Source organism: Dromiciops gliroides, chromosome 2, assembly GCF_019393635.1.
Source record: "Dromiciops gliroides isolate mDroGli1 chromosome 2, mDroGli1.pri, whole genome shotgun sequence".
In the NCBI taxonomy this organism is placed as follows: Eukaryota; Metazoa; Chordata; class Mammalia; order Microbiotheria; family Microbiotheriidae; genus Dromiciops; species Dromiciops gliroides.
The window spans coordinates 640,947,057-640,967,733 of NC_057862.1; the positions used below are offsets into that span (position 1 = coordinate 640,947,057).

A 20,677-nucleotide genomic window follows, 5' to 3' on the forward strand; every position below is an offset into this window, starting at 1 on the left:
ACTTTCACTAGGCCTTACCATCCCCTCAAATTATTATCCTTTATCTCTTCCTTTTCACAGCCAAACTTCTAAAACAAACAAACTCCAAGCCTGTTGTTTCTCCTTGACTCCACTTCTTTTCCTCTCACTTTTTTTGGGACATGGGGAGAGGTGGGGCAGACCTATGATTTCATCCATGTAGGCAGCTCTACTGGTGAAGATCAATACATTTTTTGTAATGCAGAAGTCTAGGGAGTTGCCCAAGGGGCACTGAGAATTGGTGTGTCAATTTCTTCTCAATCCTCCACAGTCTAGTTCAACTGAAACTGCCCTGTCCAAAGCCAGAATTCATCTGCCAAGGCAGTCTTCTTTGATGGACCATCACTAGTGTCACATCCTCTAACTTTGGGTGTTCCCAAAAGCTCTGTCCAGAACCCCTTTTCCCGATACTCAGTGATTTCATCAGCTTCTATGAATTTAATTATCATTCCTATGCTGATGACTCCCAGAGCTATATTTCTTTTCCTATTCTCTCTCCTTAGCTCCAGTAAGCCGGTCGCTAACTGCCTACTTATTTGGCAAGTCACTTAATCCTGCTTGCCTCAGTTTCCAGTTTTTTTGCTATACCCAAAAAAATGTCACTAGAAATTGTGTGTGTATACACATATATATGTGTATATATGTATATGTGTGTATATACACATAGGTATAGGTATAGGTATATCTCCTCTAATATTTCTAATTGGAAGTCATCTCAAACTCAAACCACTCAAAACAAAATTCATTTTGTTTTCCCCCACCCCAAACCCACAACTTTACTGCTTTACTTTTTTTTTTTTAGTGAGGCAATTGGGGTTAAGTGACTTGCCCAGGGTCACACAGCTAGTAAGTGTTAAGTGTCTGAGGCCAGATTTGAACTCAGGTACTCCTGACTCCAGGGTCGGTGCTCTATCCACTGTGCCATCTAGCTGCCCACTACTGCTTTACTTTTTCCATTGAGGACACTACCATCTTCCCAGTCAGACTCACAACCTTGGCATCACCTTCCCCTTTCCCCCCTCACATATTTTCAATTCTATCTCCACAAAGCCTCCTTCATCTGACCCCTTCTCTCCACTCACACAGCCATTAACCTAATTCAAGCCCTCATCCCCCTTTGCCTCAATGGTTGCAATCACCTTTTAATTGTTATCCCACTCTCTCAATTCTCTTCCCTTCTCAACCCATGCTCCATATAGCTGCCAAGATGAGTATCCCAAAATGCAAGTCTTACCATGTCATTGCCTTACTCATCTAGAGGCAATCCACATTACCTCTAGAATCAAATACAGATTCCTCTCTGGCTTTTAAAGTCTTTCTCAACCTATCCCCAACCTACCTTTCCAAACTTATTAGACATCAGTCCCTTCCACACAGTAAGATGGCCAGCTAAACTTACTGTTCTTCCTATATGACTCTCCAACCCCTGCCTCTAGACAGGAGCTATTATAATGTGAGCTGTTATTAAGTGGGACTATAAATGAGTGCGCATCAAACATTTCACAAGGATAACATTATCACTAGAGAGAGACTGAAATCAAGAATGATACTCAGACCAAATGCCTGCTCAATGCTGGGGATGACATCATCTTTCTTACCACTTCTTGCCGTTAAGTAGGACAGAACATTTTCGTAAATGGATCATTTGTGAAATTAAGGGGTTTTGGTTTTTACATATTCCAAGTCAAATATGAAACATATGAACGTGCAGACTGACGGTAGTCCTCTCAGTCTCTTTCACAATATTTTCCAGACCACTACCATTGCCATTTGCAAGTGAGCAGACTCAAGCACCTAGCGTTTATGGGCTCCCCTAAATCTTCTTTTATTACTTTGGCAATGTTGATGCTGAAAAAAATATCATTTTCCCGAAAATATGCAAAAAGTTGGGCACATCCATAATTTGCCACGACCCAAAACAAATGTCTCAAAAAACTGAAGAACTGACAGGAATGTGTTCAAAAGATCCAGTCCACCATTTGCTTGGCATAATACACACAGAGTCTCATGAACTCAAAACTGTAAGGTACACTAGAGGTCATCTGGTCCAACTCCCTTGTTTTTAAAGATGAGAAAACTGAGGCCCAGAAAGGTTAAATTATTTGTCCAAGGTCATGCATTTAGTAAGTAGCCAAGTCAGGATTTGAACACAGGCCTGACTCCAGATCCAGTACTCTGTCCCCTGTACCATGTTGATACATAATACATCAGCTTCTAAAGGTGTCCCTTTAGCTAGTTCTTAATTTGGTTTAATTTTGTCTTGTTTCTGGCCACAATGCTGAGGACCAGAAAGTCTTATCTTCTTAAGGTTAGCCTCTGAAAGTGAGGACAATAGAAGTGCTATGAACAGTAGTTAATCCATTTAATCCAGAAGATTTTTTTTTCCCTATTGGGCAGGGGTGTCCATTATATATTATGCCCAATGGAATTCAACTAAATAAAAACACTGGCTATAACTTAGTGTTAGAAACAAAAAGACTCAGAAGAATAAAAAAATACTAAAATTGAAGGTAATCTTAAGGCATTTTTGGAAAAAATGCAAAATTTCCCCACAAACAAAAATAAGACAACCAGACAGCTTTGGGATGTCAAAGTTTTTTGACGTAGCTTGTAAATTGACAGACACCTTCCAGGTTCCAAAGTTAATTTCTAAAATCTGTCACTCCTTCACAGAGTGCAAAACTTCCAGCAAGCAAACTTTGTTTCAAAAATAAACTCTGAAGTTGGAAATCAAAGCAGACAGGCTGTTTCCTAGTACAGAAAGGAGTCTTCTAAATTACTGGATCACTAATCTGAATTTCAAAAGCGAATGGTAACAAGTAATGACTTACTTTGATGCCCACAACTCAAGTGATGAGTGGAATGTGACAAGTGTTTATTTGTAAGACTCTCCCTTTTAGTTTTCCCTTCTGTTTCCCATTGCAATTTCTCTCCCTTTCCCTATTGTCTCCTCTCCTCATTCCCTTCCCCTACCTTTCCTAGTCTCTCTCCTTTAATGGATCGTACCATAGAAATGAAGTTATTTTAAATTATTTTATTCTTTGAATGGGTGTGTACCAATGGACAATCACTGAAGAATCAAAAATGAATTTAACTAAAAGGACAATGGGGAATCACTGAGTAGATATGTGTAAGCTTATAAACCCCTAACAAATAGGAAGCAAACAAAAGATATGTGAAACAAATATTCTTATCCAAGAAATGTATGAATGAAAAAGATGGGCTCATTATATTGCAGGAACAAGGGCTAACACAATGGCTATCTTATGAGCTCCATTAGTAGTGTTTGGATGTTAAGAAAAATGGAATTACTTGGGTGCAGCTAGGTGGTGCAGTGGATAAAGCACCAAACCTGGATTCAGGAGGACCTGAGTTCAAATCCAGGCTCAGACACTTGACACTTAGTAGTTGTGTGACCCTGGGCAAGTCACTTAACCCTCATTGCCCCACAAAAAAAAAAAAAAAAGAAAGAAAGAAAAAAAGAAAAATGTCAAACTATCAGTTGGGTGGACCATTTGGTGAGCTCATGGACTAGAGATGTAGGATGGGCAGACATGGATGGGTTGGTATCTGTATAGTTGGAGCCAATAGCCATATTAATGAGATCAGAGATCCATCCGAGTATCAAATGAAATTTTGCTTCCTGTTCTTCATCCTGGGAGAAGGCCAATTGAATCCAATACAATTGTTTTCAAAATCCCAAATCAAGTTATTTTTCATTTGCAGTGTGGAATGGAGGAACAATCAATCAATAACCATTCATTAAATACCCACTACGTACTAGGCATGTGATTGTTACTAGAGACAAAAAGACAAAAGTGAAGTAGTCTGTCCTCAAGGTTCTTAGAGTTCTAAGGTACATAGGTATATGCTAAATAAGTAGGAGTTTGGGGTGTGTGTGTGTGTGTGTGTGTGTGTGTGTGTGTGTGTGTGTGTGTGTTTATGCACCCGTGTGCGTGTGCGTGCATGTGCAGCAATGAGGGTTAAGTGACTTGCCCAGGGTCACACAGCTAGTAAGTGTCAAGTATCTGAGACTGGATTTGAACTCAGGTCCTCCTGAATCCAGGGCCAGTGCTTTATCCACTGCAGCACCTAGCTGCCCTCTAAATAGGACATTTTTAAGGGAGGGTGAAAGGTCTAGGACCTTGGGAGGGGAGTCTGGAAAGACCCTTTATAAAATTTGGCCCTTGACTTGAACCTTTTTAGTGAGGATTTAAGTGGTCTAGTACAGATCCAGTGACAGACCACGGGTTTATTAGCCAAAGACCAGAGAAGTACCTCAGTTTATTAGAGAGGATTAGAGCAAAATGGCTCTAGAACTGGAAGGTACCTCTAGAACCACGTAGTCCAGCCCCTTCATTTTGCAGTTGATGAAATTGCAGTCCAGGTCTATTAAGCAATTTGTCTAAGTTCATACAAGTGATCAGAGTTTGAGGTGAAACTTGAACCGTGGTTCTCTGGCTCCAGAACCTACCTTTTCCCCATTGTACCCAAATATAGGGCCATCCTTGTGATAAAGAAGATCTGATTTCACCTGTCTGACAAATTCTAGCTGTGTGTTCATGGTTGAGGCGCTTAACTTCCCAGTGCTATAAGGGTAGCTCACTAAGATGCCAAATTACAAAGAGCTGTAGCTCTGCTTTGCTAGAAGGAGTTTCCTGATGAGATCATAGAACAGGCTCTTCCTTCCTTCTCCCTCTAGAAAGAAAGAAATAAACTCAGAAGTCCAGTATCCTTATTTCTATGTTCCAAAGATCAGCCTAGCCAAGTTCGGTGTATCACCAATTTGGTGGTAGGAGTGATGAATTTTTTGGACATAGCAACACTCTAACACCATCTCTTGAATTATAGTGAGGTTATAATTTGTCCGTGAAGGGAGTTCCCAAACTGAAGAAACCACAGATCCCCAAACCATTCAGGAGCATACATAAGAATGTGAAAAGAAAGGGGCAGCTTGGTGGTGCAGTGGATAAAGCACCTGACCTAGATTCAGGAAGACCTGAGTTCACATCCAGCCTCAGACACTTGACACTTACTAGCTGTGTGACCTTGGGCAAGTCACTTAACCTTCATTGCCCTACCCCCCCCCAAAAAAAAAGAAGTATGCAGGCAGGCCACCAGTGCCTTGGTTGAACCCTCTACAGATGATTTACAAAAAGAGACAAGGGACAGTAGAACAGGATTAGCAGGTTTGTGATGTACCCTGGTGGAACCAGAGAGAGAGAGAGCAAGAGTGAGAGCAAGAGCAAGAGTGAAAGAGGAGGGGGAAGGAGACAGAGACAGACAGAGAGACAGAGATAAACAGAGACAGAGAGACATAGAGAGAGAGACAGAGAGACAGAAAGAACATGCCCACACATTAGAAGAGACCTCATTTTACCCAGGGGGGTAAAGTGACTTGGCCCAAGGCAGTAAAGGAGAGAGGCAGAATTTGAATCTAAGTCCTCTGAATCCAAGTTCAGTTCTCATCTCCCCTTGTTGAAATGATCACTCCAGTGAAATATTTCATAAGTGGCAGGGACAGACTCTGGATGGAGGTCTTCTGACTCCAAACCCAGGGCTCTCTTTACTGGGCCACACTCCTCCTCTTTGAGATTGTTGCTCCAATTCCCCTGTCATTACAAATAAAGCAACCATTCATACTTTGGTATGAGAGGTCCTTTCCTGCCCCACCCCCCAATGTTTTTTGGGACACAGTCTTCCTAGTTAAATAGAAGAAGCACTTTTAAAGCCAAATCTCAAATGACTTATTAGAGAGAGAAGGGCATTAGAATGTAAGCTACTTGAGGGGCAGCTAGGTGGCGCAGTGGATAGAGCCCTGGAGTCAGGAGTACCCGAGTTCAAATCCGACCTCAGACACTTAACACACACTTACTAGCTGTGTGACCCTGGGCAAGTCACTTAACCCCAATTGCCTCACTTACAAAAACAAAAAAACAAACAAACAAACAAAATGTAAGCTACTTGAGAGTAGGGAATGTTTCATTTTTCGTATTTGTATTCCCAGTGCCTGCACATGGTGGGTCTTTAATAAATTTTTGTTGATTGACTTATTTTAAGAGCAACCCATATGGGGACTAGTAAGCTACTATGTTTGTCTGAATACAATTCACACCCCTAAAATAAGATCTGTTTGAAAGGAAAAAGAAGCACAGACTTGTCCTGAAAAATAATTCCTATTATAGACTTCACTCAGGTTTTATGCAGACCAGACTTTGGGGGAAAAGCATGGCCTATATTAGGACCAACATGGTATTCACTATTTGTCCTAAGCACCAAGTTACTCACTATGTCTATAACCAATTTTATTCACAATATTTACTCTAATGAACTCATTCTCCACCACTACATCTCCAGGTCTTTCAGCCTCTGACACTCACAAGCAGAATGAGAAGATTTCAGGGTTAGAAAGGACCGCAGCAGCCAACTAATCAAACCCATAACTGAACAAGCATCCCTTCTACAACATTCTTAAGGAGTAGTCATCCAGTCTTTGCTTAAAAACTTTTAGTGAAGGGAAACCCCCTACCTCTTGTTAGAGATCATTTCACTTTGGGATCATTATCATTGTTAGATAAGTTTTCCCTCATGTGAAGCTGAGATCTGAATTTTTGGAACTTCCCATGGTGTTCTATTCTACCCTCTGAGGTCAAATCGACCAAGTCTACCTTCCCTTCTACAAGACAGTACTTCAAATACTGGATGACAGTTACGACTTCCTCCCAAAGCCCTCTTTTCTCTGAGCTAAATTCCCCTAGTTCCTTCATGAACCTTCATACAGCATTATCATGAAGCCACTGACCATCCTGGCTGCTCTCCAGTTTATCAATAATCTGAAAATCTGGTACGTAGAAGTGAATACAACGCTCTAGAAGTGATCTAGCCATTCATTCAATTCATTTGTCAGCAGTAGTGTGGTGAGGGAGACACCTTCTTCTCACCAAAGGTGCCAAATGATGTATTCACATGGACTGAGTTTATTTCCTAAAAGGAACCTGATCCCAAATCAAGGGTATCACGTTCTTCTTGCATTCTGATTCATCATCTCCCCACCCCACTGATCAGAACTCGGAGGAATCTCTTAAATTACATCTCTTGGGGGCAGCTAGGTGGTGCAGTGGATAAAACACCGGCCCTGGATTCAGGAGTTCCTGAGTTCAAATCCAGCCTCAGACACTTGACACTTACTGGCTGTGTGACCCTGGGCAAGTCACTTAACCCCCATTGCCCTGCCCCCCCCCCCAAAAAAAGTGATGGGGGCAGCTAGATGGCGCAGTGGATAGAGCACCAGCCCTGGAGTCAGGAGTACCTGAGTTCAAATCTGGCCTCAGACACTTAACACTTACTAGCTGTGTGACCCTGGGCAAGTCACTTAACCCCAATTGCCTCACTAAAAAAAAAAAAAAAGTTACATCTCTTAGTTACACCTCATGGCTAGGTTTTCATCTTAAAGAATGCGCAAATAACCCTTCTAGAAAGTTAATTAATATACAGTGTAGTCTGTATCAGGTATAGAACGGTAATTTATTTCTCCCACAACAAAATAAATGATTTTTTTTTGGGGGGGGTGTCAGTGAGGGTTAAGTGACTTGCCCAAGGTCACACAGCCAGTAAGTGCCAAGTGTCTGAGACTGGATTTGAACTCAGGTCCTCCTGAATCCAGGGCCAGTGCTTTATCCACTGTGCCACCTAGCTGCCACCACAAAATAAATTCTTAAAACACAAAAGACTTATAAACATATATTGACAAATATTTAAAATATGAAACAGTAACCCATCTCTCCTATCATCCTGGAAAATAGACTAAGGAGACATATGGGACAGATATTTTATTTTCAAATCTGACATATGTTGTCTGCCCAACTCACAAATCCAATCTCCTGGCAAGCCAGAATACTACTTATTTTTTGTTTTATAAATTTTTCATTCCAAATTCTCTCTATCCCTCTACCCTCTCCCCCACTCATTTGAGAAGGCAAGAAATACAATATCCATTATACATATGAAGTCATGCAAAACATATTTCCACATTAGTCATGTTGTGTGTGGGGGAAGGAAGAAAAAGAAAACATGCTGGGGCAGCTAGGTAGCACAGTGGATAAATCACTGGCCCTGGATTCAGGAGTACCTGAGTTCAAATCCGACCTCAGACACTTGACACTTACTAGCTGTGTGACTTTGGGCAAGTCACTTAACCCCCCTTGCCCCGCCAAAAAAAAGAAAAAAGAAAACATGCTTCAATTTATATTCAGAATTTATTTGAATATAGTTTCAGAGTTTAGCTCAGTTCACTCTCTAGAAGTCAATAACATTTTTCATCATGATTCCTTTGGAATAGTCTTGATTGTTGATCAGAATAGCTACGTCTTTCACAGTTGATCATCATGACAGTATTCCTCTTACTGTGTACAAAGTTCTGGTTTTGCTCACTTCCCTTTTTCAGTTCATATAAGTTTTCTCAGGTTTTTCTGAAACCATGCCCTTTGACATTTCTTACAATGCAATAGTATTCTGTCACAATCATATATCATAACTTGTTGAGCCATTCCCCAGTTGATGGACATCCCTTTAGTTTCCCATTCTTTGCCACTGGGGGAAAAAAAGCTGCTTTATGTAGTTTTGTACATATGTGTCCTTTTCTTTTTTCTTTGACCTCCTTGACACTATAAATCTGGCAGTGGTATTGCTGCAACAAAGGGTATGCACAATTTTATGGCCACTTAGGCATTGTTCCAAATTGTTCTTTGAAATGGTCTGATGAGTTCACAGCTTCACCAACAGTGCATTAGTATACTTATTTTCTCATATCACTCCAACATTTTTCTGTCATCTTAGGCAATCTGATAGTTGGGAAGTGGCCTCTCAGAGTTGTTTTAATTCACATTTCTCTAATTATTAGCCACATTTTTATGTGACTATTCATAGCTTTGGTTTCTCCTTCTGAAAACTCCCTGTTCATATCCTTTGACCATTTATCAACTAAAGAATGGCTTTCATTTATTTGTTTGTTTGTTTGTTTGTTTATTTATTTGTGGGGCAATGAGGGTTAAGTGACTTGCCCAGGGTCACACAACTAGTAAGTGTCAAGTATCTGAGGCTGGATTTGAACTCAAGTTCTCCAGAATCCAGGGTCAGTGTTTTATACACTGTGCCACCTAGCTGCCCCCTTCAATTACTTTTTCTTGTTTTATTGTTATCATTAGCACTTCCGGTGCAAAACTGAATAATAATAGTGGTAATGAACATTTTGTTTTACTCCTATCTTATTGGAAAAGTTTCTAGTTTATCTCCATTACAAATAATGCTTACTCTTGGTTTTAGATAAATACTACTTATCATTTTAAGAAAAGCTCCATTGATTTCTATACTTTTTAATGTTTTTCAATAGGAATGGGTGTTATATTTTGTTGAAAGGTATTCTACATCTCTTGATGTAATTCTGTGATTTTTGTTTTTTGTTATTGATTCAGCCAATTGTGTTTATAGTTTTCTAAGAATTGAACCAGTCCTGCATTCCTGGTATAAATTCAACCTGGTCATAATGTATGCTCTTTGTGATATATTTCTATAATCTTTTTGCTAGTATTTTATTTAAAGTTTTTGTACTGATATTCATTAGGGAAATTTCCCCATAGTTTTCTTTCTCAGTTGTTGCTGTCTCTGGTTTAGGTATCAAAACCATATTTGTGTCAGAGAAGAAATTTGGTAGGACTCCTTCTTTATTGGAAGTAGCTAGATGACTCAGTAGAGTACTGGGCCTAGAGTCAGGAAGACATATGTTCAAATTCAACCTCAGACATTTACTTACTGGTTGTATGACTCTGGGCAAGTCACTTAACCTGTTTATCTCAATCCACTGGAGAAGGAAATGGTAAACTACTCTATAATGGTAAACTACCCTATAGCCAGTGTGGTCCATGGGGGTCACAAAGAGTCCGACATGACTGAAAAAACAACAATTTTTATTACTTATTTTTTCAAACTTATATACTTATTATATACTTATATACTTAGAATTAATTGTTCTATTAATGTTTGATATAATTTGTTTTTAAAATCCATTTAGTTTTGGGGCTTTTTCTTTTTTTCTTATGTAACTCATTTATGACTTGTTCAATTTCTTTTTCCAAGATAGGGTTATTTAAGCATTCTATTTTTTCTTCTGTTAATCTGAGCAATATATATTATATTTTTTGTAAATATTCATCCATTTAATTTAGATTGTCAGTTTTATTGGCATAAATTTAGGCAAAAGAGCTCCCAGTAATTACTTTAATTTGATCTTCATTGGTTGTGCATTCATCCTTTTCATTTTTTTTTGTATTTTTATTTATTTTATTTTAATCTATGGTCTTCAACCTTTCTATCACATAGTATAATAAAACGATGAAACTGCCTTTTTAAAGTGATTACTCTGTGCACTTACAATGAACTAAGAACTGGAGATACAAAGAAAGGCAAAAGCAGTCCCTGCCCTTAAGGAGCTCACATTTCAGGGAAAAAACCAACCATATTGTGCATAGAACTGTACAGAGTAGTACAAAGCCATCCTTTAAAAGGGAAGGCACCTGCAAGCCCAGGGGACGAGTGGAGTTAAAAATCTGTGCTCCCAGGGTCAGCTAGGTGGCACAGTGGATAGAGCACCAGCCCTGGAGTCAGGAGTACCTAGGTTCAAATCTGGCCTCAGACACTTAACACTTACTAGCTGTGTGATCCTGGGCAAGTCACTTAACCCCAATTGCCTCACTAAAAAAAAAAAAAAAATCTGTGCTCCCCACAGCTGCCAAAATCAACTTCCTAAGACACAAGTCTGATCACATCATCTCCCTACTCAATGCACTTCCACAGCATCTCATTACGTATAGTTCCTCTTAAACTTTTCTTTTTCCTGGTTCATCAGTTGTCTGGGTTGTCCTTCAAATAAATCATTCAAGAAACTCCACTGAGCAAAATGGAAAAGGAGGTTGGTGGAATTAAACTTAGGGGAGTCCTTTTCATGCATCACCCATGATGCACTGTTTACCGTGCAAATCAGTTGTGGAGCAAGACTGGAAGGGCGAGGTGGAGCAGAGGAAAGCTTCCCTCTAGTAGAATGACTGCATCTTTGTATCCCCAGCATTTTGTCCACTTTAGGCACTTGGACTCCATTTGTTGAATTGAATTCTTGACCAGAAAGGTCAAAAAGGTGCTGCTTCTGCAGCTGCCTTTGTTGTATTTACTGCTGCGGCAGCTTCAGCTACTTCTGCTTCTAATGCATCCGTTGCGGCTGCTGCTACTGCTGCTGCTGCTATTGCTGCTTCTGCTTCTTCTGCTGCTGCTGTTGCTGCTTCAGCTGCTGCTGCTGCATCTGCTATTTCTGCAGCCACTTCTGCTTCTGCTGCAACTGCTACTGCTGCTGCTGCTGCTGCTGCTGCTGCTGCTTCTGCTGCTGCTTGTGCAGCTGCTACTACTTTGTCCCACATTCTTCTTTCTTGTCTGAAGAGGGGAGTGCTCACCAACTGACAGCAGGTCCAGGCCCAGGATGCTTACCAAGATGGCAACAGCGATCCTTTTCATTTTTGATATTAGTAATTTGATTTTCTTCTTTTTTGAAATTGAATTAGCCAATGTTTACATGTTACTGTCTTTTTCATAAAACTAGCTCCAAGTTTCATAGTTGAAATTTTACTTTTCAATTTTATTAATCTCTCCCCTTTTAAAAGAATTTAAATTTTAATATTTAATGGAGAATTTTTAATTTGTTTTTCTAATTTTTTAGTTGCACGCCCAATTAATTTATCTTTTCTTTCTTTTATTAATGTAAGCATTTGGAATTAGGAAATTTTCCATAAATTCTACTTTCACTGTATCCCACAAATAATAGTATGTTATCTCATTGTTGTCTTTATCATTAATGAAATTATTTATTGGTTCTATGATCTGTTCTTTGACCCATTCATTCTTGTTTTTTTTCTCTTTTTGCAGGGCAATGAGAGTTAAGTGACTTGCCCAGGGTCACACAGCTAGTGTCAAGTGTCTGAGGATGAATTTGAATTCAGGTCCTCCTGAATCCAGGGCCAGTGCTTTATCCACTGTGCCACCTAGCTACCCCCCCCCAATTCATTCTTTAGAATTAGATTATTTAGTTCCAATTAAATTTTTTCTTTTTCTTTTTCTTCTTTTTTGCAGGGCACTGAGGGTTAAGTGACTTGCCCAGGGTCACATAGCTAGTAGGTGTTAAGTGTCTGAGGCTGGATTTGAACTCAGGTACTCCTGAATCCAGGCCTGGTGCTTTATCCACTACACCATCTAACTGCCCCCCCCCCCCCAATTAGTTTTGTTCTACAAACAGATCAGGTTTTATTAATGAGAATAAAATAAACAGCAAAGGTGAAATTAATAAAAAAAATCAAAGATAAGGGAATAGGGAAAAAGAAATACAGATAATCCTCCTAACTCTAACCTAAGTCTCCTTCAAAACTGCCTGTGGAGAGTGGTTTCTTCTTCTGACATCAGCAGCATACATCCCTTCAGGGCAGGCCAGGTGTGGCCCCTCCCAATGAGTCAGCCAATTTTCAATAATCTTACCATACCATCAATACCCACAGCTGTAAAGCTTAAGGGGCAGAATACCTGGACTCATGTTTCTTGCATTAAACCCTTTGTCTCCTTAGAATTACACAGTGGGAAAAAGAAAGATATATTTCTGTGAATTGGTAGAGGATCTCAAGTTTCTCTTCTGCTGACAGACACCCTAGAATGAGTATTCCTTCTCTCTTCTTTGTACCTTCCTTTACTTTAAAAAAAATTATTTATTTTAGTTTTCAACATTTGTTTAGATAAGATTTCCAATTTCAAATTTTTCTCCCTCCCTCCCCCCCAATTAATTTTTTTTTTTTTTGCAGGGCAATGAAGGTTAAGTAACTTGCCCAGGGTCACACAGCTAGTGTCAATTATCTGAGGGCAGATTTGAACTCAGGTCCTCCTGAATCCAGGGCTGGTGCTTTATCCACTGTGCCACCTAGCTGCCTCCTCCAATTAATTTTTAATCTGTGTTTCAAAGATCCTTTATTGAATGTAATTTTATTGCACTATGTTCTTAAAGGGGGGGTACATTTAATATTTCTGCTTTTCTGAGTTTGTTTGTGAAGTTTTTATGCCCTAAATACATGGTCAATTTCTGCGAAGGTGCTATACTCCTTGGCTTTTCGTAGTCCTTTTTATCTGTAATATCCTTGTTGTTGTTGTTGTCATTTTTTGTGGGGTAATGAGGGTTAAGTGATGTTCCCAGGGTCACACAGCTAGTAAGTGTTTAGTGTCTGAGGCTGGATTTGAACTCAAGTCCCCCCAAATCCAGGGCTGGTGCTTTCTCCACTGCACCACCTAGCTGCCCCCTGTAATATCCTTTTAAGGGTGGTCATCTTTTCTACTCTGAGGAATTATTTATTTATTTAAAGTATTGAGTTCCAAATTCTATTCCTCTCTCATTCCCTCTCTCCTTCCCTTCCCCCCTCCTCGAGGTGGCAAGCAACCAGATATAGGTTATAATCTACATGAGCAATTATGTAAAGCATTTCCATATTAGTCATAGGGGGAGGCGGGCAGGAGGGACATGATGAAGTTCAGAAGAATGCATCTGGGTGGAAAAAGAAGAAATGTTTGTCATTGGAGCCACCCCCTCCTTTAAATGATCTGCAAAGAGCTCTCTACTCCCCACCATCCATTCTCTCCAATCAGAGGGAGGAAGAGGTCCCAGGGGCAAGGGGTATTGAGGAGATATAGTTTCAGGGTTGATTTAATCTTGAAGAATGATGAGATTCTGATGAAGCCCAGAGAATGCAGCCATCCCTTTTTGCCAATGTTTCCAACTACATGGGGACCAACTATTGTGAATACTGATCATGAATGGCCTTTAGCAAGTAGTCAGAGTGCAAGTCCATTCCCAGACATGCTCCATGGGTGGCCCTAGTCAAGCAGATGAAGGGATTCACCTCATCAGGTCATTACATATTTATTAAGAATCTTCTGCAGTGGATAGAGCACTGGCCCTGGATTCAGGAGGACCTGAGTTCAAATCCAGCCTCAGACACTTAACACTTACTAGCTGTGTGACCCTGGGCAAGTCACTTGACCCCAATTGCCTCACCAAAAAAAAAAAAAAAGAATCTTCTGGGGGCAGCTAAGTGGCACAGTGGATAAAGCACTGGCCCAGGATTCAGGAGGACCTGAGTTCAAATCCAGTCTCAGACACTTGACACTAGCTGTGTGACCCTGGGCAAATCACTTAGCCCCCATTGCCCTGCAAAAAAAAATCTACTGTATGCCAGGTATTATGTGAGGTGCTAGGATATGAAGACAAAAACGAAATATTCCCAGACATCCAGTAACTTACATTCTAGTGAACAGGGCAAAGGACAGTTAGATTATCTCCTTATTCTGAGAAGCTATGCTTCTTGGAGGGAGGTGGTGACTTGAGATCACTGAATTCCGAGAGGTCACAAGATTATACTTGGGATGGGAAAGACTGGTCATCCCCACACTGGTCCCACCCCTTCACAAAAGTATAAATAGTTGGCTAGCAAAGGACACCCCCCCCCATCCGTAGATGCTCTTCCAGTGAAGTGAAGGTGGAGAACGGAAGTTTGCCCTCTGGGGCCAAAGACAGCTTGTGTGCACCTGGGAGACAGCCTCTTAGGCTTTTCTCTTTTGGACTCTTTGTCAACTGATTTGGCAGATGCAACTCCATGCTCATCGTCAATTCACTAGCAGTTATTGGAGGTGCCCTCTTGGGCTTTGCAAAGTCTGCCAAGTCAGTAGAGATGCTGATCCTGGGCTGTTTGGTCATTGGCCTCTTCTGTGGACTTTGCATTAGCCCATGTATATTGGAGAGGTGTCCCCGACTAACCTTCATTGAGCCTTTGGCACCCTGAACCAGCTGGGCATTGTTGTGGGTGTCCCCATTCCCCAGATCTTTGGACTAAAACTCATCATGGGAAATGAGAGTCTGTGGCCATTGTTATTAGGCTTTACCATCATCCCTGCAGTTCTGCAATGTATAACCCTTCCTATGTGTCCTGAAAGTCCCAGATTCCTGCTCATCAATAAAATGGAAGAAGAAAAGGCCCAAAAGATCCTTGAGAAGTTATGGGGCACTGAAGATGTAGGGCAGGATATCCAGGAGATGAAGAATGAGAGTGCTAAAATGGCACAAGAAAAGAAACCAACTGTGCTGGACCTCTTTAGGTCACCAAATTATCGTCAACCCGTTATCATTGCCATCATGCTCCAGCTCTCTCAACAGCTCTCTGGAATGAATGCTGGTGTTAAAGAGCCAATATGTGCTACCATTGGTGCTGGTGTGATTAATGTGATATTTACTGTGGTTTTGCTCTTTCTGGTGGAGCGAGCAGGAAGGAGGACCCTTCATCTGGTAGGATTGAGTGGAATGGCCTTCTGTTTTATTCTTATGGTTGTTGTCATGTCTCTCAAGGCTTCTCATATGTGGATGAGCTATATCTGTATTGGGGCCATCTTTGACTTTGTGGCCTTCTTTGAAATTGGACCAGATTCTGAATTTCCTTAGACATGTTTGTTGTTGTTTTTGTTGAGAACTCTCATTGTTTGATTTGATTATTAGCAAAGCTATTTAAAGTTGTGTTAAGATCAATTTTGTAGGAAATTTTCCCAGCTGATTACCAGCATCTGAAACATCTGAAAAGACTTCCATTCCATGACTACATCCAGAGGACATCTCAAGAATCATCTGAGAAAGATTTCCAAAGACTTAAATGGACATTTTCCTGTTTTCCTTTTCCACATTGTATACAGTGTTTATAATGTCCACTTACTAAAGGGGAGTGCCCCCTTTAGTTTTTCTGCTTGTGATGTCCACCTGCTGATAGGGAAGTGCCCCCTTTAGCCTTTGTCAATGTGTTGCTCAATTTCTTTTTCTCTTTTAATTCCCTTTACTTTGTTAGTCATAGGCGTCTGTAACATTATTGCTTTATGTGAGGAAATGATGTTTCTTTGCATGAAGCACAGGGGGGACTATGAGAATTGGAATGACACCCCCTGCTGGGAAAGACATTGCAGGGAAGCTCAGCCATGAGGAGAAAGCATGTGATTTAGAAACCATGTGACTTTAGAGTCCAGAAGTTACCCAGTGTCTGGAAGTTACATCTATAGAACCACCTGTGGGACCTGTCAATCAGAGCTACCAGCCAATTAGCTTGGAGCTGTGTGTGTGTAGATGGCCCCATTTCTGGTTTCTCAGGAGGCTTCTGGGAGAAGCCATGGAGAGAGTAGCCCTTTCAATGGGAGACTTTGGCAAGGGAGCAAGAAACAGGCAGGATAGGGAGAGCAAGCAAATTTCATACTTGATCCACATGTTTCTCTTTACTTACCTCTAATATACTTTAATAAATACTTAATGGCCAAAGATTGGTGCTATGAATTTTCTAATTTAAGGCGACCACTCATTAGATTTTAGACATCATAGCTAGAATTTTAGCCCTTTATAGATACAAGCTAAGATCACATTAGCCTACCAGAAATAAGTAGGAGGCAGTCTAGTATGGTGGAAAGAGCATTGTTCTTGGAGTTAGATGTCTGGGCTTTGGCATTTGGGTGTGATGAGAACTGGGACAAATCACTGGATCTCTCTAGCTTTCAGTGTCTTCATTTATGAGTTGGGATATTGGAACCACCTACCTCACAAGGCTGTATAAATATCAACTGAAATAATGTAGGTAGGATTCTTTTTTTTTTTAATTAATTAATTTATTTTGCAGGGCAATGAGGGTTAAGTGACTTGCCCAGGGTCACACAGCTAGTAATTGTCAAGTGTCTGAGGCTGGATTTGAACTCAGGTCCTCCTGAATCCAGGGCCAGTGCTTTATCTACTGCGCCACCTAGCTGCCCCTGTAGGATTCTTTATAAGTCTGTTGGGTCACCTTTGCATGCATGGGTTTGTTATATCTGTCCCTGTATTCTATACTTATCTCTGTCCCTAAAATTAGTCATTTAAAAAAGTTCATGGGGCAGCTAGGTGGTGCAGGGGATAAAGCACTGGACCTGGATTCAGGAGAACCTGAGTTCAAATCCGGCCTCAGACACTTGACACTTACTAGCTGTGTGACCCTGGGCAAGTCACTTAACCCTCATTGCCCCACCAAAACACACACACACACACACACACCCCAAATGTTGAAAACCATCTCTACGTGTAACTAGAAAATAATAAAATACTTAAAAAAAAAGTTCACAGATGATTTCCATAGCTTTCCCCCTACAGTCTCAACATTATAGTTCAATGGTTTTAAAGATTGAGGGGACCTTGATGGTCATAGAGTCCAGTACCCTTATTTTTCATATGAGGAGACTGAGGAGCAGAGATTAAGAGCCTTGTTTAAGATTACACAGGTACCAGGTGAGAGGTAGAGTCGGGATTTGAAACCAGATCCTCTAATCCCAAATCCAGAATGTATCACAAAATCATTGTCTTCGATAAAATGAATCCTCTTGGGTCCTGACACAGCGACAGGATTTATATTGATTTTACTTATTGGGGATGGGAAAAACAAACCAACTGCCAAGGACAGACCCACTTTTCTTGAAATCCAAGAAGCAGCTTTAGAATTAAACACCAGCTCTGTTTAGTGTGGGCAACATGGAAGTATCTGGTTCTGAGACTTGAAAGGCTCTTAAGGCATCTTGGTCATCTAAGGGGTTTTATAGAGTTCCATCTTGATGAGCTAAGCAGAAGTGAATCCCAAACATAAGGATTAAGTTTTCCTTTAAACATATATGGGTTTCCAACTTTGGGGGAAAATATGCATGAGAAAATGCATCTTGGGTTTCATCAAACATTTGGAAAACAATCTGAAGCTGTTTTGCCAAACCAGGCTAATCTGGGTATTCCTGTTCATCCTTCTAATTGATACTTAATGAATTTGGCTGGGTTGGGGAATATTCCAGTAGAGTATTATTATTCCTCTAAGAGCCGAGGAGGCATTGATTCTGAGAATTTCATTTTGTGAACGCTGGGGATTGGGTGAAAGAAGTAGAGCTCATGGCCAAATCAAGTCCCTCCCACCTTATTAGGTTCCTGGGAATCTATTCCATAGCCTTTGGGCCATCTCTCTTTATCTATATCTACAACCTATCCCAGCTCTACAACTAGCAGCCTCCTAGAACCTTTTATTTGGATATCCTGTTGACATCTGAAATTCAACATATCCCAAATGGAAATTATCATCTTCTCCCAACTTCCCTATTTTTGTTAATTCTATGTATGTCTTTGCATATTGCAAGGAACTAAAACTAGCTTAGCATTCAAAGCCCTTGGAATTCCAAGGACAAACCTACCTTTTCAACCTTATTTCGTAATATTTCCTCTCCCCCTCACTCCTTATTCCAGTCAAATTTGTGCAACAAGCTAGCCCTTGATTTTGTTCTACATTCTCCCACCACTTTAAATTCATGAAGTCCACCCCCTAGGCTTGAATTATACTTCCCTTCTCTATGCCTAGTGAAATCCTCTTACTTCAACAATCAACTCTAGTGCTTCCACCATCATAATACTTTGCTTAAAGCCTCAGGTCAAAGGGATCTCAGCCTCCCTCCCTCCATTCCACCCTCTCTCCCTCCCTTCCTCCCTCATTCTCTATGTCTCTTTTTTCTGCCTCTCTTTCCTCTGCCTCTCCTCTCCTCCCCTCCCCTCCCCTTCCTTCTCCTCCCCTCCCCTTTCCTCTCTTCTCTCTGTGTCTCAGTCTCCCTTCCTGTCTGTCTCTCTTTTCTCTTTCTGTCTCTCTCCCCCTTTCCCCTCTCTCTGTGTCTCTCTTTCCTCTCCTCTCTCTTTCATCCCTCCCTCCTGCTCTCCCTCCATCCCTCCTTCTCTGTCTGTATCTGTCTCTCCTTCACCCCCTCTCCCCACCTCAAATACATCTTTTGCCACTATCACATTCTAGCTTGTGTCATCACATATCTATGTTCACATATCCTCCCTATCAGATAATAAGTTCCTTGGGGACAGAGACAGTATTGGCTTTCATCTTTGCCTCCCAGCATTAAGCATAAGGACTTCTAAATAGTACAACAGGTGTTTAATACATTTATATCAGAAGTGCCAGAGTCAATGTCTAGTTCCTATCTATTGGTCCACTACCTGCTAGCTGTGTGAACCCACATAAGTTTCTCTCATGCTCTGGGCTTCAATTTCCTCATTTGTAATATGAGGCAGTTGGATAAAATGAATTTAAAGTTCCCTCCAGCTTAAATATTGTAAGGGGCTCAATCATTACAATATTCCATGATCTATAACCTATTTGTCATATACATATATATTAGATGTATGTAATTGAAATAATGTATATAATATATACTTAATAGATATTCATGATCTTATTACCCTGCTACCTTTCTATAGAGGAGAAATGTGATAAGCATCAATATGCCCGTCTTTCTAGCTGGAGAATCATATAGTATATGTGATCCATTAGTGGGAATCTGCATAGTGGAGGGGAAATTTTGCTGGCTTCAGAATTGGAAGACCTGGGTTCAAATCCCATCTTTGACATTTATCTCCCACATGACCTTGGGTGAGTCGCCACCTCCCCGGGGCCTCCATTTCCTCATCTGTAAGAGAAGGATTGGCTTAGGTGGCCTCTTGGGTTCCTTCTAGTTCTAGCTCTATCAATGATCTTATGATCTTTTTCACAAATCTCCCTAAAAACAATGTAAAGACTTTGAGGAGAGGGACTATGTGTTATCTTCTATCTCCCCCAACAGTAGTCCCACCCACTCCCCTCCCCCAGCACTTAGGACAGCACTTTGCACATGATTCCTTTTGGGGGGGGGCAATGAGGATTAAGTGACTTGCCCAGGGTCACACAGCTAGTAAGTGTTAAGTGTCTGAGGCTGGATTTGAACTCAGGTCCTCCTGAATCCAGGGCTGGTGCTTTATCTACTGCACCACCCAGCTGCCCCCCACATGATTCCATAGTAGTTGTTCAATAAATATTTTTTTTTGTGGGGCCATGGGGGTTAAGTGACTTGCCCAGGGTCACACAGCTAGTAAGTGTCAAGTGTCTGAGGCTGGATTTGAACTCAGGTACTCCTGAATCCAGGGCTGGTGCTTTATCTGCTGTACCACCTAGCTGCCCTGTCAATAAATATTTAATGATGAGAAACAAAAAGCAACTTGCCCAAGTCACACCTGGGAATGATGATGGTGGTGGTGGTAGTAGTGGGTGGGTGGGTGGTGGTGGTGGTGGTGGTAATGGCAGTTTTTGTAGGACTTTGTGACAACAAGGCATTTTACACACATAATCATCCCAATAACCCTTGGAGAGATGTAAATTAAATATTATTATCCATCTTTGACTAATGAAAGACATTGTGCTCCAGCAGAGAGACTTAGGAAGACATGAGTTCAGATTCTGCCTATGACACTTGCTATGTGATTGTAGGCAAATTCCTTAAGCTCTCTGAGCCTCAGACAGCTCTCCAAGATTATAAAGCAGGGACATCCTTGATGGGATTGGTGGAGAAAGTTCCCAGGCTGAAGAAATCAGGGACCCCTGAGATTGACCATTTCCCAGAGAAGAACACTTTGAGAGGTGAAGTGAGTCATCCAAACTCATAGATATCCAGTGGCCAAGGCAGGATTCAAAACTTGGTC

General features: G+C 40.9%; 1 pseudogene; it reads left to right on the forward strand.

Moving 5' to 3' along the window:
* Positions 1 to 13,952: 13,952 nt before the first annotated feature.
* On the forward strand, positions 13,953 to 15,580 carry LOC122739457 (annotated as a pseudogene).
* The last annotated feature ends 5,097 nt before the right edge of the window (positions 15,581 to 20,677 follow it).